At 41.2% G+C, this 18,722-nt stretch overlaps 1 protein-coding gene and 1 long non-coding RNA gene across 5 annotated transcripts in view; both read right to left on the minus strand.

The window, feature by feature from the left end:
• LOC149448989 (uncharacterized) overlaps positions 1-18,722 on the minus strand; it is a 291,234-nt gene that overhangs the window by 106,236 nt on the left and 166,276 nt on the right. The gene's annotated exons all lie outside the window — the stretch shown is intronic.
• On the minus strand, positions 7,620-11,575 carry LOC149448991 (uncharacterized). Its single transcript, XR_016315467.1, has 2 exons — positions 11,479-11,575; positions 7,620-9,756 (listed from the first exon to the last, which is right to left on the minus strand). It is a non-coding gene; the product is annotated as an uncharacterized LOC149448991 (long non-coding RNA).

Here is an 18,722-nt window from a genome sequence, read left to right on the forward strand (position 1 = left end):
CCCGTGTGCAGTTCCACCCATAATGTTTCAGCCTCATCACACTCTCCATCAACTAGGTCCTCTTTCACACTTGCTCTGAGATCAATTCTCACATAGAGTCAGACACCACCACCATTTCCTCTCTCTCCAAAAGAGAATATAGCCAAGAATATTAATAGCCCAGTCATGTGAAGAATGAAGCCAAGATTCAGCAATACCAATTAAATCATAGTTCTGTTCATGCACCAAAGCTTCCAACTCACCTATTTTGCTTGGCATTGGTGAACAAACACTTTCATTCACTGACAACTTGTGCACACTTATTTTGCATATTTTTTTTATTTTCATACAAATGGTACCAATTCCAATGGTTGTTTGTAACATGAGAACCTTCCTATCATCTTCCATAGCCCTCCCCCCATCTTTCCCCATTCCACCCACCAATAAGAACTGAACCTTGTCTGATCTGTCTACTCCATTATAATCTAATTCTCCCTCCCTCCTCGATCATAGTTTAAATACTCCTCCAGCCTCCCCATAACCCTCTCCCACCAGCACAGCAGACCCCCTTCCATTTAAGTGCAAACCATCCCTAGCATATATGTTGCACCCCAATGAAAATTCAGCCCAGTGCTCTAGAAACCCAAATCCTTCCCTCTTACACCAGGTCTTTAGCCATGCATTTAGTTCTCTAATCTCCCCGTCGTCCCTAAGTTGCGCATGGCACAGGTAATATTTCAGAAAATATCACCTTGGGAGGGCCTTCCCTTCAACTTGCAGCCTAGTTCTTTAATTTGATTCTTAAGAAGTCTCCACATTTCATGTATTCTGTCATTGGTTCCAACATGGACCAAGACAGCTGAATCATGCCCAGCCCCTCCCAGTAATTTATCAACCCGGTCCACCACATGCTGAACCCTGGCAACAGGGAGACAGCAAACCATTCGGTTGAGGCGATCCTGGCAACAAATTATTCTATCAGTCATTCTGATTATAGAATCCCCTACTGCCACCAGCTGTTTAGGCCTTCCTGCTCTATGGCATATGGTTCTATGCTCTATGGCACAGAATGGAAAATCTTGAAAAAAGTCTGCAACATAATAATGTACGTATTGTAGGCCTTCCAGAACACACTGAGGGAAGTAACCCCACACAATTCATCGAAACCTGGCTAACAGAGATTTTTGGCAAAGAAAAGAAAGCTGCACTGGGAGAATGATATAAAAGCTTTATCCAGGTTATAAAACGCTCACCGGAGCAACTTCCCTAACTTTTCAGCTAGCTAGGGGTACCCGACAGGGATGCCCCCTCTCTCCACTATTGTTTGCATTGACCATTGAACCTCTGGCGGTGCGAATTCAGGCTAGTGAGGAGATGGTGGGTTTTCGATAAGGTAACATCCACTAGAAAATATTGTTGTATGCAGACGACATATTGCTTTTGCTGGGCGATATAGGCTCATCCTTTACGAACAGCCATGCATACAATCTCTCAATTTGGAAAATATTCTGGGCTAATAATTAACTGTTCTAAGTCGGCCCTACTGCCACTTGATGGGGTCACAGACCCAGCAATGTCTACTGTCTGTCCGGTTATAATAACATCCTCCTTTAAATACCTGGGTATTCTCATTAGTTACAATTTACTAGACTACTGTTGATTAAATCTAAACCCGTTGTTGACTCACTTTAAAGACAAGGTGAAGATATGGTCTAAGTTCTGGTTGTCTTTGGCAGGTAGAGCGAACATTATAAAAATTATATTTATGCCCCAATTGCTGTATTTTCTTCACAATTTGCCAGTAATGATTCCACTGAAAACCTTCTCAATTATAAATACTATTTTTTTGCTCCATACTTTGGGGAAACCGCCCACCACGGATACGTATAGAACAGTTACAGCATCCTAAGGATAGAGGGGGGGATAGCTTTGTCCAATCCCTGGTTGTATTATCTGGCTAGCCAGGTGCAACATCTGCGTAAATGTATGGCGGAAGGAGGCACCACTAATGCCACAGCTAATGATTCTACTCTACAAGTGATGTTACATTGTACGGTCTCTAGCTCTTTACCAGAAGGTCTTGAGGATCAATCATTTTGTAAACCAAATAAGTCCTTCCCTACTAATACATAAGCTTTGGGTCAAGGTTAAGCAGCTGCAGCAGGTTACAGGTCACACCGCATATAGTCCCATATGGAATAATTAGGCATTACCAGAACTGGCCAAGCGACAATATGCCTCTAAGTGGAAATCCTACGGGATAACCAATTTGAAACATATATTCAACAGTGGTCAACTCATGTCATTTGATACATTGAAATGCAGGTATAATTTATGGTCTACAATGTTATTTTATTACATGCAGTTAAAACATGCAGTTGCGGCTCAAGGCCCGTCAGCCTTATAGCACGGCTCTCCCACCCCCACCTTCAATTATTTGCACTCAGCTGCAACTACTAAAGAGATTTCCTGCTTCTATACCATGCTTCTGTCAGATTACTTAAAAAATACCCATAGGGCTAGTGGTCAGTGGGAGCAAGATGTGGGGGGGCTTTTGAGGAAGACCAGTGGGAAGCTGCCCTGTAGTCTATCCATCTTAGCTCATTGACGGTTTCTCACCGTATATCACAACAGTATACTGCACTTAGGGCTCATTATACACCAGCTAAAATGTGTGTTGTGTTGTTTGCCTCGATTATAATGTAGGAAGATCTATCTGCTGTATTTTCCACTGGTCCATTGTTGGAGGGGGACATCTACTGCTCTGTGCCTGTGGGGTTCCGGATGTGCCTTTACTGCATAATAATACCACAATCTTGTTGTACTTGTTTGTTCATTGGACAACTGGTAACATTGGAAATTTTCTTTTAGTACTTTTGTTCTTTTTGTTAATGGCTGATTCTTTCGTAATGTGTTGTATTTGGTACTACATTCTGTACTATGTATGCCTTAAACATTAATAAATAATATTTCTGATTTAAAAAAAAATTTTTTTTTGTATATTTATATATTTTGCAGTCCTAACATAGCCAAATGAGATTTCCTGCGTAGGTAAATCAGACAGAAAGAGTAGGTAGATTTACTTTGTCCCCTATCTCTCAATTGAGATAAATCTTACCGGGTGGTAGAAGAATGTAAAATAACTAGGTGCTTTCCTTTCACTGGTGAGATGTTGCCTTTATGTACAGTTGAAGGCATTACCCCAGGGGGCGGAGTGATGGGGAATTTTCATATTTCCTTATTAAAATTGGCTTGCAATATCTAAGAATGGATTCTAAGCCTGGTTACCTTAGCTCACTTCATCCCAAAGTAACGTTATTACAAATGGTCAAGGTCCTTAGAAAGTAATTTTGCTATCAAGGGGGTCGGTATTTTCCTTACACATTAGTCTTGTATATAACAAAGCTAAAAGTTGTAATAACTGTCTCAGCTCAGACCTGTTATCATAATTGTGATAATCTGTGCCACGCCATATAAGACGGAGGGACCCGTGGAGAAAAAGGCATCTTGATAACGCCCTGTGGGTGGGGCGAAACGCGTTGACGCACTTCCGGTTGCCTGGTCCGTCGTCTGACGTCATTTCCGGTGAGTGGAGCGCACGCCGAGCGGTGCGTTCCAAGGGGCCATCTTAGCCTAAGTAGGAGAGTCTGTAGCTGAGGTCTGCCATCCTGCTGCACACTAAACTGTGGGGTCCTTGTATAATCGGTGTACATGAAAAGTGGATCATTCTTGAAGAGAATTGCTGTTGTTTTGAATAAAAAGTGGGCTATATCCCGCAAAAGAATGTGAGTGGTCTGGAGAGATTAATTTGAGGAGAAGTTACTGCGGTATCACGCTATGGTCTTTTCTTCTTCCTGATTTTCCTTTGGGGGATTCGGTGAGAGGAGTAAGCAGAAGAGGTACCTAGACATAAGAGGAAACAGCACTTGGAGGTCTCAGACAAAGTAAAGGGGGTCCAGGAGCCCTTAACAATCCTGAAAGGCGTGTGACTCACCATTATCTGGTGAGTGCGGTTAATGTTGATTTCTGCACTGGTGGATGGTGAAGGGATCAGTAACACGGAAGAATCAAATGGAAAATATATTATAATTTAATTTGATTTAATTTTGTCACGGGACTGTAATTATATATATATATATATATTTTCTGGGGTTTTTTTGATTTTTTGTCACTTTTTTGTCACTGGACTTATAATTTTTATATATATTTTTATATCAATATATTTTATATATAATTTACTATTAGCACATTAATGTTTTTTTAAACTGAGTAATGTAATTGATCATGTGGGTTTGCGCTGGTTTTCATTGTAAAAAGGCATCTTTGGTTAAGTATTTTTGTTATATTTTCTAATATTATTGCGTTTGTTATCTGTATCGGTCATTAGTTAATTGCTATACCTATAAGTATTTGCGTGATCTCTCTTTGCACATCTCAAATAAAATCTCAAAAACGTAAACAATCACATCACTGTGCTAAAACAGTAGGCTGTTACCCATCTCTGGTGAACTAGTTTAGATCCCATGAACATCTAACCAGATCACCATGCATGCAGGTAAAAAAAAAAAAAATTAAACATTTTTTGTTTTTTTACTTGTAAAATTCTTTTCTTGGAAGTTTGAGGGACACAGGATTCAGACACAATTGGGTTATACTGCCTACAGTAAGATTGCCTTCACTGGCAATAAAGTGACTTGAAAAAGCCTAAATACAAGGGGTGGGACCTTTAACCCCTAATGTATTTCTAGGAAAAGGATTTTATGGCAAATAAAAAAAAAACCTCCTTCATTGAGGGATACTGGATTCAGAGAGAATCAGGACACTCAAAAGCAGTCCAAATGAGGGGTGGGCAACACAGCCAACAAAATGCTAAAATGACCAACTATAAAAACCAGAAACACCAACTGGGGACTGCTTAGTGCTTAAAGAGCTGCCTGAAAGAAAATACACCTAAAGCTAGCATTGAATTAGGCCTGCACATACATAATTTTTTCACGTAATTCAAGTGTTAAAAAAGTGTAACCAGGACTGCTATAGGTTACAAATATTTCTTTCCCTGTTTGGAGCTTAACTCCTTGCCTGCAATATGGAGAGGGTTAAATGGAGTAATTATAATGTTGAACGTCTGTGGCCATATAAAGGGTCTTCAACCCGGGAGTAGACATCTTGAGTGAGCCCATAAAGGTGCTAGATGGACTGTGATTGGCTGAGGCAGCAGAGAAGACTGGGTACAGGCACACGTGAGAGGGATGCAGGGGGCACAGCACTTGAAGCTGCTGCAATTATGTCGCTGACTGCTGAAGTCAGGGTGGAAATTCCTCTTACCTTCCTGCAGAAAGTTGAGGAGGAGGGTTTGGTTTGAGTATTCATTACTGGTCATGACTGCATTTATTCCCTGTGGAGAAACTACAAGCTCCAGCCTGCCCATAACTGTATGGTTGCTGCATCACTCTCCCAAGGAAAGGTACTCTGCAGGGTACCCTTAGCAAGTGACTATTTTTGAATACTCAACTGCTTCACCCTGAGGGACTGAACCAAAGCAACAAACCATGAGTGCTAATAAAATGTGTTATAATGCTTAACATTGAGTCAATATTAGAAACGGAGGCTATGAGGTGTTCTTTTTGAAATGATCACTGCCTGCCATATTTATTTATGTTGTCGATTACAATCCCCCGTTTAGGAAGAAGCACTGCACCGCTAAAATATGACTCCTATGCCTGCCAACGTTGTTGACGTTAGACTGGCAAGTCAGACATTGTCAAATGTAGAGGTAGCAGTCCGTATACAGAAAAGAAAGTGAAAGTGGCTCTCGGTATTTTATTTATCACCTGGTCTTAGCACACAGTAGTATTACAAGCCTTCAAGAGAACATACAGCCATATGCTTTAATTGCATTGATTGATTTTTATTACCATGGGTTTCTCTTTTGTGAGCTGCCTGTATTACTGTGTGCCTTGCTTACAAAATTGTGCTATCCATTAATGTTTAGAAAACATCAGGATGTGTCAAAATTCCAAAGTGGGTCACCCCTCTGGAGGACAAAAGAACCCAATACAACCTGTAGCTCCTAATGGGGTAGCTCTACAAAAGGAACAGTTGTCAGTGTCTAAAAGTCCAAGCACTCACTGATCTTGCAGAGTGTGCTTAGACAGGAAAAGGGTGAAACCATATATTGAATGATGATTTGCCTGAGCCACCTATAAATGGTGGAACAAGAAGTTACAGTCAGGTCCATAAATATTGGGACATCGACACAATTCTAACATTTTTGGCTATATACACCACCACAATGGATTTGAAATGAAACGAACAAGATGTGCTTTAACTGCAGACTGTCAGCTTTAATTTGAGGGTATTTGCATCCAAATCAGGTGAACGGTGTAGGAATTACAACAGTTTGCATATGTGCCTCCCACTTGTTAAGGGACCAAAAGTAATGGGACAATTGGCTTCTAAGCTGTTCCATGGCCAGGTGTGTGTTATTCCCTCATTATCCCAATTACAATGAGCAGATAAAAGGTCCAGAGTTCATTTCAAGTGTGCTATTTGCATTTGGAATCTGTTGCTGTCAACTCTCAAGATGAGATCCAAAGAGCTGTCACTATCAGTGAAGCAAGCCATCATTAGGTTGAAAAAACAAAACAAACCCATCAGAGAGATAGCAAAAACATTAGGAGTGACCAAAACAACTGTTTGGAACATTCTTAAAAAGAAGGAACGCATTGGTGAGCTCAGCAACACCAAAAGACCCGGAAGACCACGGAAAACAACTGTGGTGGATGACCGAAGAATTCTTTCCCTGGTGAAGAAAACACCCTTTACAACAGTTGGCCAGATAAAGAACACTCTCCAGGAGGTAGGTGTATGTGTGTCAAAGTCAACAATCAAGAGAAGACTTCACCAGAGTGAATACAGAGGGTTCACCACAAGATGTAAACCATTGGTGAGCCTCAAAAACAGGAAGGCCAGATTAGAGTTTGCCAAACGACATCTAAAAAAGCCTTCACAGTTCTGGAACAACATCCTATGGACAGATGAGACCAAGATCAACTTGTACCAGAGTGATGGGAAGAGAAGAGTATGGAGAAGGAAAGGAACTGCTCATGATCCTAAGCATACCACCTCATCAGTGAAGCATGGTGGTGGTAGTGTCATGGCGTGGGCATGTATGGCTGCCAATGAAACTGGTTCTCTTGTATTTATTGATGATATGACTGCTGACAAAAGCAGCAGGATGAATTCTGAAGTGTTTCGGGCAATATTATCTGCTCATATTCAGCCAAATGCTTCAGAACTCAATGGACGCCGCTTCACAGTGCAGATAGACAATGACCCAATGCATACTGCAAAAGCAACCAAAGAGTTTTTTAAGGGAAAGAAGTGGAATGTTATGCAATGGCCAAATCAATCACCTGACCTGAATCCGATTGAGCATGCATTTCACTTGCTGAAGACAAAACTGAAGGGAAAATGCCCCAAGAACAAGCAGGAACTGAAGCTTTCCTTTTACAGAAGATACATAGATGACATCCTCCTCATATGGAATGGTGATGAACAGACACTTTTAAATTTTTTTACTACTTTGAATTTTAACACACTCAATATCAAACTGACTTTTAACTATAGCCAACACAGCATTAACTTCCTTGACCTGACTTTAATAAATCAAAATGGTCGGATTATAACGGAATAATTTAAAAAAAAAACGGATAGAAACAGCTACATCCCTCTAGACAGCTATCACCATCCCATTTGGTTACAAAACATTCCAAAGGGGCAGTTCTCTAGAATAAGACGTAACTGCACTGATATTAATACATACCATAAACAAGCATCTATTATTAAAACAAAATTCCTAGAAAAAGGATATGATGAGAATATGCTTAATCAGGTAATGGAAGGGATTGGTAGATCCGATAGAAGTTTAATGCTGAACAATGAACCTAAACAAAGATCAGAAAGAGTTTGTCCGTTCATTACTGACTACTCAATTCAACATAAGTCAATAACAAAAATAATTAAAAATATTTGGAAGATACTTAAATCAGACCCAATATTGAAACAGATCCTTCCAGACAAGCCTGAAATTACCTTTAGGAAGGCTACACCGCTTAGGAATAGAATTGCCCCTAATATTATGGATCCTCCCAAAGATGTGCGAATCTTTCCTAATATGAAAGGTTTCTATCCTTGTAGGAAATGCGTGATCTGCTGTAGTAGCAAATATACAAAAAAGCATACAGACTTTAAATCAACAGCAAAAGGGAATTTTTTTAAAATAGAGGATTTTATTACATGCAATAGTAGGTATGTCGTCTATTTATTGCAATGTCCATGTAATTTGCAGTACATAGGACGAACAACCAGACGTTTGAAGGATCGATTAAGAGAGCACGTTAATAATATAAAAAAGGGGTATAAAGAGCATTCTTTATTGCTCCACTATAAAACCCACCATAATAAAGACCCATCCTCGTTGATATTTATGGGCATAGGGGTTGATAGTGGACATTGGAGAGGATCCAATAAGAAAAAAGCGGTGTCACAATTAGAATCAAAATGGATCTATACTTTGGGTTGTTTACATCCAAACGGACATAACATCGAATTCGATTTGAATTGTTTTATTCACAACAGCTAGTAATTTTTATATATATTTATGAGTTTGAAAGAGATATTTTGTGGTCTTTGTAACTTAGCGCCACAAAATCTTTTTGTTCCTATTTTTATTTTTGCATTTTACATTTTTACTCTATATAAAAAATTCTGTGTCTCCCATTTTATGTGAACCATTTGGAGTTTTAATATAATGTATTTTGGGTCACCTACATTATGTTTTATTTATAATAGAAATATATATGTCTTACATGGAATTTTGCACACCATTTTTTACATTGAATTTTTTATGTATCGAATTTTTTATGTATCAATTTTTTCGATCAATCTTATTTTATTTTATGTGGATTTTACATTCTTATATTATTGTTTGATATTCCAAGTTTCTCGTCATTGCAATTTTAGGGAAGAATATTACAACGTTTATTGAGGGGTTTTCTACAAGAGGTTTCTGCTACGCACAACTATGTATTTGTATGTGTTTTTATATTGCTTATACATTTTTACTGACCTCAGAACTTTTAGTAACCATGTTTTATACTATTACTCATTTTCTGACATGGTTACTATTTATGTTTAATTGTATTCATATGTTTTATACAGAATTAGACATCCATAACATTGATGTCGTATCATGGGTATATATACTTTTATCATGATGATATACTCATTGAAATAAGTATATTTTTTTAAAATTACACATATTTCATATATGACTATGAAATATAGTTCATATATATGTGTAAAAAGGGAGGGTGAAGCATACCTTATATATGCAGCCAGTTGGTAAGTAGCCCCACATAGGGGTATATAGGTTTTTATAAAGGTACTCTTTCCCCCCCCCCGTTTGTTTACTGCCCAGTATTTTTAAGGATCACAATCCTGTGGCTTCGTATATTTTATATTATTATTATGTCCTTATTTTATCAAAAACCACCTCCTAAACAAATGTGATTGACAATAACCCTCAACACAAACAACACCTTCCCCTGAAGGTGTAACAAATTTATATATGTGAAAGTGTTATAAGCAAACTTTAAATAAAAACTGGGAAGTCCATCAATCAGTGCATCAAACAGTTGTTAGCTCTCACTATCCTATAACATCATAGTTCAAGATGTTCAGAAATTCTTCTAACGATCTCCCATGTGCATGTACCTTAAAAAAAGGAAAATAACATATAGTGCATTATCCTTTATATGACATAAACTTAATTCATCTCACACAATCCAGTGACCAATAGTGATAGTGGTGAAAAAAACGGTGAAAACGGTGAAATAATCAGTGAAAACACTGTGTGTGTGAATCACCCTTCAATCCCACATAAAAAAATAATAATCGCAAGCTGGTGTGCACTTCTATTCATAGTGAGGGTACCCTTACCAACACTTCAGAAAACACATGCTCATATTAATCCAACAGCTTTCTCAGAATGAATGATCTCCACAATCCTCCCTGGATTCCTTAATCACACTGATCCCACTGTCTCCAGACACTTTACTCCATCCAGGGACAAAACATAAGGAACCCCTTATGATTAAGTCGATGACGAAACGCGTCGGGGGAAATTACGTCAAGACGCACACAGGAACCGGAAGTTGACCGGTGGCCATTTTGGAAAAGGGAAACGAACGATCTGGAGCACCTGGACGTTCTTCCTGGATGGCTGTGAGGCTTATACTATGATTGATTACGTGCATAAAGGCTTGTTTTGATGTAAGCAGTTCAAATAAAGGTCATTTGATTTTACTATTGGCGGTATTACACTATTGTGTTCCTTATGTTTTGTCCCTGGATGGAGTAAAGTGTCTGGAGACAGTGGGATCAGTGTGATTAAGGAATCCAGGGAGGATTGTGGAGATCATTCATCCTGAGAAAGCGGTTGGATTAATATGAGCATGTGTTTTCTGAAGTGTTGGTAAGGGTACCCTCACTATGAATAGAAGTGCACACCAGCTTGCAATTATTATTTTTTTATGTGGGATTGTCGTCTGTCATTCTGTCTGTACTCCATGAATAACCACTTGACGACAGAATGACGGCTACAGTCTGGTCATCTAGTTCTGGAAGGGTGTCATATGAGGTCCTCCAGAACCGCACTTCCTGTGCGAGCTCTGTGATCACTGTGTCAGTCAGACACAGTTGATCACATGGCATGGTAAAGGGCCAATCACTGCGTCCTTTTACCACGTGATCAGCTGTGTCCAATGACACAACTGATCATAATGTAAATACAGTTGCCGGTTATTGCCTGCACTTTCCTCACGCTGTCACAGCGTGAGGAGAGAGAAAAGCCTGTAATCGGCAAATGTATTTAAAAATCAAAGGCAGTCCAGTGCAGCCCTCAGACACAACAGCGTTCTTCAGTGCAGTCTCAACAGTGTCCATCAGTGCTGCCAGTCAGTGTCCATCAGTGATGCCAGTGTGTGTGCGCACCAATGCTGCCAGTCTGTGCCGCCTATCAGCCACCATCAGTGCCACATATCAAGGCTGCCTCATCAGTACCCATCAGTGCAGCCTATCAGTGCCCATCAGTGCAGCTGAAAAATTACCTGTTTGCAAAATTTTATAACAGAAACTAAGAAAAAAACTTTTTTTTTCAAAATGTTGGGTTTTTTGTTTGTTTGGCAAAAAATAAAAATAATCACCACTGATTAAACACCACCAAAAGAAAGCTCTATATGTCTCAAAAAAATTTCAAGTGTACAGTGTTGCATTACAGCGCAATAATCATTCAAATTGAGACAGCACTGAAAGCTGAAAATTTGCCTGGGCAGGAAGGGGGTGAAAGTGCCCGGTAGACAAGTGGTTAAGCCCTGGGGGCAGGGCGAAACATGTTGTGGGCATCGCTTGGATGAATTGGGCTGAGGCTGATTTTACCTGATAAACACTTGGGCCAGGTGATGTGTGCGATGGCCGTGTTATCTCTTCCTACTTCTACAGAGTACTCAGGGTCGTTTGTTGATTTAAGCCTAAATGTAAAAAAGTCAGGAAAAATTCCATGGAGTATTTTCTGGAATAAACATTTCTATCCTTGCATGAAGCATAGCATGCTTTCCATATGCAATTGTAAATCTTCTGGGAAGTGAACTTTCTGGCTTTTAACATTGTAGGGATCACCTTGTTAGGACAGGCTCCTGTTCCTCATAGCCAGCTACCATGAAGCAGGATGGTTCTAATCAGGTTATACCTACCTGCCTGAAACAGTTCAGAGCTTTCAGTATCACAGGAATATCCTGCATTTCAATCCTGTGGAGCAGGACAGGTAAGAATTTCAATAAATGTCTTGATTTTGTTCTTCTATACAATAGGATATTACTGAAAATCTTGGCGTTCAACAGGGCTATTTGGTGTTTTTGTTTGGTGTCTACCAAAAGTTCTTGCAATAAAAGTCAAGGAAGCTTAGACCTCTGTAGTGTATTAATGCCTTTACTAAACAGAAAATCTGCACATACAACTGCAGATAACACAAGTCATACCAAAATATGCCTAAAATATGCACAAGTTGACCATCTATGTGGTAGGCATATGTAACAGCGTATACCCAGAGATGGACGCGGTTCAACCATTTTGGCTTCAACCTCCATCTTGGCAAAGGGGTTAACCATCATGACAAACCTATTTCTCCCTCACTCTTCCCCCCCTCCCTCTCTGAGAGTCCCAGCGACATTTGGCCAGTATGTGTGTGAGTTAGGAATGTCACAGGAGGGTCATAGGAGCTATAAAGCCCCCAAGGGAGCTGGGGCCTAGCTGTCCGAAGAACCTGTAAAATGTAACACCTCGTATAAGATAAGGCAAGCTTTCCCAGGAGTTGAAAGAGATTTCAACCTAATAAACCTAACTCAGCCTATGTGACAGAATCAGATAACCACTTTTCAAAATTTATTTTTCCCCTATGTCTCATATCTTGGAATATGAGAGACTTACATAAAAACCAGACATATCGTCAGATTGGCCACGAGAAGGCGAACAGTTTGGTAGGTCACTCGCATGGTCTCAAATACACAGGAAAGCTGTAAAATAGATCTCGTGAGCCGTTCAGTGTATAATTTCATAATTCATATCTAATCAATCCTCAGACGTGTCTGCCTAATATTCTATCCGCGGGTGGAATGTCACTTTTGCATAGTAAAAGTTATGGGCCAAAATATGAGTTACGGGAGATTTTGGCTCTAGTTGAGGTATCCGCCCATACCTACACGCCCTAAACGGGGTATTGGTCCTTGACTTCAGAGACACCCCCTGCTGGGGACTACAAAATAGGCTGTCAGGCCTAAGAGTGTAAGTTGAAGATGTCTCCCATTTTAACATCAATACCACCTGGGAAGACCCGTGCCCTTTTGCTCTGAGACTTGGATCTGCTAACCCAGGACTTTGGCAAGTACCTTAACCCTTTCACCTCTCTCTGATATCTCTTTGCTGTGCTGTTGGTCTCTGTATGTTTATATATATATCCTAGATTGTAAGCTCGAAAGAGCAGGGCCCTCGATCCCCTCATGTTTTGCATTGTATTGGTATTGTTCTGTCACATGTTCTGTCCCCCTTTGTAATGTACAGCGCTGAGCGAACTATTGGCACTTTATTGCTTGGCACCTTTTGCTCTGAGACTTGGATCTGCTAACCCAGGACTTTGGCAAGTACCTTAACCCTTTCACCTCTCTCTGATATCTCTTTGCTGTGCTGTTGGTCTCTGTATGTTTATATATATATCCTAGATTGTAAGCTCGAAAGAGCAGGGCCCTCGATCCCCTCATGTTTTGCATTGTATTGGTATTGTTCTGTCACATGTTCTGTCCCCCTTTGTAATGTACAGCACTGAGCGAACTATTGGCACTTTATAAATACTGTATAATAATAATAATAATAATAGTACATCTTTTCTGTAAATATTTTTATTGCACCCGTTTGACCTTTTAGTAATAAATCTTTCCTTCTGAAAATGTTGAACTGTTTCTGTAGCGATTTATTGCAATTTACGAATTCCTGCCACTAAAGAGAACGTACTGTGTTTGTTTAACACTCTGCATAATCGGCCTGCGTGACTGTATTATGCAGACGATTATCTCAGCCATTATAGTGTTTTAGCTGATACTGCCGAGTTTCCTCTTTCTCTGTATAAAAAGGAAGTGGCAGTGTGAAGGGTTAATTGCGTAATTAACCTGACCCAGTAACAATTGCTCAGGCTGCCGGTACATCGATTGTGGACCAATTAGCTGGAAAATCGTTGTGCAGGGTGCAGTGGGTGTGGCATTGTTACGCACGTGACATCGCGGTTTTAGATCGGCTAGTCCTTTGGTCACGAGTTTGGTGAGAAGGTCTGGGGTCGACGCCACGATCGTGACAGCATACACTAAAAGTTACTTAACCAAGTTCTTCCTGGTAATGGAGACTTATTACGGTTCCAGGATCTTTCTTCAGAGTGCAGCACAAACACATTTCAGAGTCCTTTTACACACGGTTTCTTCTTCCAAGTCTCCAGCACAGCTGTTGCTTTGTCTTTCAGAAAAACTCTGTCTTGGTCTCGGCAAATGGCTTTTTCAAAATGTCCTCCTTCCCTCCCCCTGCTACTTCATTTCCTATAAGAAGCTTCCTGTGCTGCTCATACACCAGTTGAACGGGTGTATTTGCATATCAATAGAGGGAGCCTAGCTTCAAACACAACACAAGCAACTGAAAAATCACATATCTAAGCTATAAAAAAAGTCACTAACTAATCCATAGCAACACATTCAGAGACTGGCACAGTTGAATATATCCTTTCTTTCCTGGGAATTACTGTAATATAAGTGTGTCATGGAAGTACTAATAGGTTGTCCCCACAGAACATCATTGTACAGGGTACACAACTGTTGCCCAAGAAAAGGCTGAAAAGTTATACAGTATTAATAAGTAAGACCATATAATCCCAGAGATTTACTAACTGGTTGAGTGATACACCAGATTCTGATGCTTCCGTTTAGAGATGTTGCTAGGAGCAAGGCAATTGAGAACAATAGAGGATGGGGTTTGCTGTAAGCCACATCTGTAAGATTATAAAGATTGGTATAATCTTGGATTTGAGCATTATAGTGTTGCTATATTTAAGCAGGAAATCATTGCGTCTCCAATGACAATGCAGGTATAGGGAAAAAGATGTAAGATTGGGAAGACATTCCCAGCCTTGTAATTTATCTTCCGGATAGTGGAGTGATGCTGATTTGCCATCACAACTGGCTGTAAAGCTTAAAGGAAATCCTAAACAATTAGGGTATGTAGTTATTTCTAAGTACAGTCAAAAGAGGTTGCGGTTTTTTAGAGTAATCCATGAAAGATTGCAAAACAACTGGATCTCAGCTCTGTCAAATTCAATGTGGTGCATGCCCCAGGCTTTGGACAATATCTTATTCTTATTTAAGGGTATAGCGATGTACTCCGTAGACTACAATTCAAGGTCTTGAGAGCAAATCTAAGGTCTCAGAGTTTGGTGTGCTCGGTCAAGTTCTTTGCCATAAGAGGAGGGTTTCCCCCAGATTAATATTAAACGTCACTTTCGGGTAGGTCTCTGATGCACATGGGTTTGCATCAGCCTCGGTTGTCATAGTCCTCCAGATAGTGCTGTTGTTCCCTCGCAGCTGTATGCTGGGTGATCATTTGGGTTTGAAATTTGCGCAAATCTAGTCTGGCAGTCGATAGTTTCTGTTCTTTGTGAGAGGTGTTTAAAATTGAGGCTCTCAGGGGCATATCTCTCTAACCTTATAAATCAGTAACCAAAAGTCCTTTCTGGTTCAGATATAATTTAGAATCTCAAAGGAAAATAGTCTCTTTCACCTGACATGTTGGCTGTCCCAGAGTTGGTGGGATGAGGTTACAACAGTCCACGGCTGCAAGCATATTTGCAATGAGCAGTATGGGACTTTGCAGTTTAGGTGGCATAGATGAATCCCTGTTGTTTATATGGAAGCATGATGGGGTGACAGATCATGTAGGAGAACTCTGTTTGACTCAGCTGTTGTGGAGATGCTGGCTGTAAAGATTCAGCTTGGTTGTCTGAAGAAGGTTGATCATCCTATGGCCTGCATGGAGTAGGTGACCAGGAGCTCCCCAGATTGTGTTTGCCTGTAGCCATAGGATCCCCTGTTAAGTTATCCTGCAGCTGTGCTTATGGCAACATGTGATAGTTGCTGTTCTGTGGTTCCATGCTGATCGGTGGTGGGGTGGAAGTGTCTATAGGGGAAGCCTTGTGTATATCATCCTTTATCCTGGTGTGTCTGGCTGTATCTGCTCGGAACTATGGCCGGCCATGACAGGGGAGGCAGGTGGCTGTATGGGGGTCTCCAGGTGTTGTCAACGTGCTGCCAGTTCCTCTGTGGGTGATAGGTGTCCTGCTGCTATGGAGGTGGATCTTGGAGCACCATGTAAGGAGATAGAACAGCAACTGCGCAGGTGGGCAGGAGCTCCTTCGCTGGCACCATCCTGGAGCCTCTGAGTTGTCTCCAGTAGCTGGTTCGAGAAAAACCTAATCAGGCAAAGGGTTAATTGATTTCAGGTTTGGCTGTAGCCAGCCCCTGGATCACTTTACAGGGCTTAAGTTTGCCCATGATGAATGCAGAGGTCCTGTATGTGGAAGTTTACAGTGGAGTGTGAGCAGAGACTGGATTTCTGTCATGCATTGATTTACAAAAAGACAAATCAGAGGATCATCAGCCTTCCAAGATCATCACCTGCAAGAGCTGCAAACAACAACCACTGGTGCTCTTGTCCCCCTGGTCCCTAGATTCCCTCTGTTCCAACTCCAGCGGGGTCATGGCTGGTGACACAAGTGAGGCCGACCTCGTCAATTCAGTCTCCCATCAGGTACGTGACACCACTGGTAGTGATATTATAACAAAGTGGAAGCAACTGGGAACGTCAGCAACTCAGTCATGAAGTGGTAGGTCACGTAAAATGACAGAGTAGGTGTCCTGGAGCTCCCCAGCTTGTGTGGCCTGTGGCATTCTGAAGCACACATCGCGCAGAGGTTGCCAACTGTCTGAAGAGTCGATAGCTAAAGACCTCCAAACTTCCTGTGGCCTTCAGATTAGCACAACAGTGCACAGAGAGCTTCATGGAATGGATTTCCATGGCCCGGCAGATGCATCCCAGCCTTACATTACCAAGCGGAATGCAAAGCATCTGATGCAATGGCATAAAGCCCGCTGCCACTGGACTCTAGGGACTCTAGAGCAGTGGAAATGTGTTCTCTGGAGTGACAAATCACTCTTCTCTGTCTAGCAATGGACTTGTCTGGGTTTGTTGGTTGCCAGGAGAATGGCACTTGCCTGACTGCATTGTTCCAAGTGCAAAGTTTGGTGCAGGGGGGATTATGGTGTGGGGTTGTTTCTCCGGGGTTGGGCTTGGCCCCTTAGTTAAAGTGAAGGGAACGCTTAAGGAGCCAGCATAACAAGACATTTTGGACAATTTCATGCTCCCAGCTTTGTGGGAAGAGTTTGGGGATGGCCCTTTCCTCTTCCACCAGTGCACAAAGCAAAGTCTATAAAGACATGAGTGAGCGACTCCTGACCTGAACCTAACAGAACACCTTTGGGAGTGGAGTCTGCAAGTGAGGCCTTCTCCTCCGACATCAGTGTCTGACCTCACAAATGCAGTTCTGGAAGAATAGTCAAACATTTCCATAGACACGCTCTTAAACCTTTTGGACAGCCTTCTCAGAGGGGTTGGAGCTATTATAGCTGCAAAGGGTGGGCCAACTCAATTTTAAATCCTAAGGACTAATCAAGGATGCCATTAAAGTTAATGTGTGTACAAAGGCAGGCGTCCCAATACTTTTGGCAATATAGTGTGTATCTATGTCTTTTTTTTTCAGTGTGTATGTCTTTCTGTTCCCTTCAATTCTTGTTCTGCAATCACAGAACAGGAAGCGAGTTGAAATATCTCTGATGGGGAGATTTTTAGAAAGTATTTTTGTAATGGCTTTTAAAGTAAACATGTACTGACGTCAAACAGTACAAACAGTTACAGAACAGATCTGCAAGGACAAACCATAACTTTTTCATGATCATCCCCAGGGCACTGCTAAAGCACTTATTCAAATGTATTTTAATATTTTTTTCTTTTCAACAGAAAGAAAACAAAGTCATGTAATTTTATAACTTTCTTTGTCAGCTATAACTGAGAAGCTCTGAATCTGTCCTGGAGCTGAAGCAGTATTTTCTGAAGCTGGGATGGGGGGTCAGGAATGGGCCAATTCTAGAGCCAGAGCTGGGGTTTTTGCAGCTACCTGAAACTGAAGCTGAGCATGTGTTTTGGCTTCTCATCAAGCCAGGAAACAGCTCAACTGCCAGTGTCAGAGTTAGCAAACATCAATCAACACCAACGCTAATGCATTTTGAGGGGACACCGCAAGCAGGGTTTTTTTTTTTTTTTTTTTTAAATGAAAAGATTCAGAGTTTATTAAACATTGCAATTAACTTCTCTTCTCTTCAGGAAGCAGAACCAGCTCTAGTACTCTGAAGCAAGTGCATTGTCAACTTTACAATAAACAATAGTGATAAAGGGCATGTAAAATGCATATGTGGGGGCGGAGCTGGCTTCCGGCGAGTGAGCAGCGAGGGATCGGAGCTCCAGCGGGGCCACAGTACCCTGCAGCCATTCTGAAACACATAGGGCTGAGATTTTATACTGGCCAAACACCTGAAGGGAGGAGGAGGTGGGTGAGCAATCCACGATGATAAAAATAAGGCAGGCTGGCGGGAAATCCTTGGGAGAGCGCCTGGCTAAGTTTGCCTGGGGCTCTCAAGATAGTGGTCGCGAGATATGTGGAGGGGAGGAGGTGATGGAGGAGCAGCCAAAATACCTCTGCAGCTGTGGGTAATGTATCCCAGGAAAGTGCTTAAGAGGGATCGTTCCACTAAGAAGGGGGTCAGTTTGCATGAGTCGGTGGATGGTGACAGAGAGAGGAGAGGGAGAGCAGCAGGAGCCATTGTTAAAATAGGTAATGTCAGCCATACACCTCTGCCAGACAACTCTCACGGATCATATCAATGGTCTTAAAGTGGATTTGTCATTCCTAAAACAAGATATGCAATGCAAACTGTGAAGGAAAAAGCTGCTGAGGCTGAAAAATGGATCAGTGATTTAGAGGACAT

The sequence above is a fragment of the Staurois parvus genome, unplaced genomic scaffold (assembly GCF_062004578.1).
Source record: "Staurois parvus isolate SC_StPar_1 unplaced genomic scaffold, SC_StPar_1.0 ptg000645l, whole genome shotgun sequence".
NCBI classification, from domain to species: domain Eukaryota; kingdom Metazoa; phylum Chordata; class Amphibia; order Anura; family Ranidae; genus Staurois; species Staurois parvus.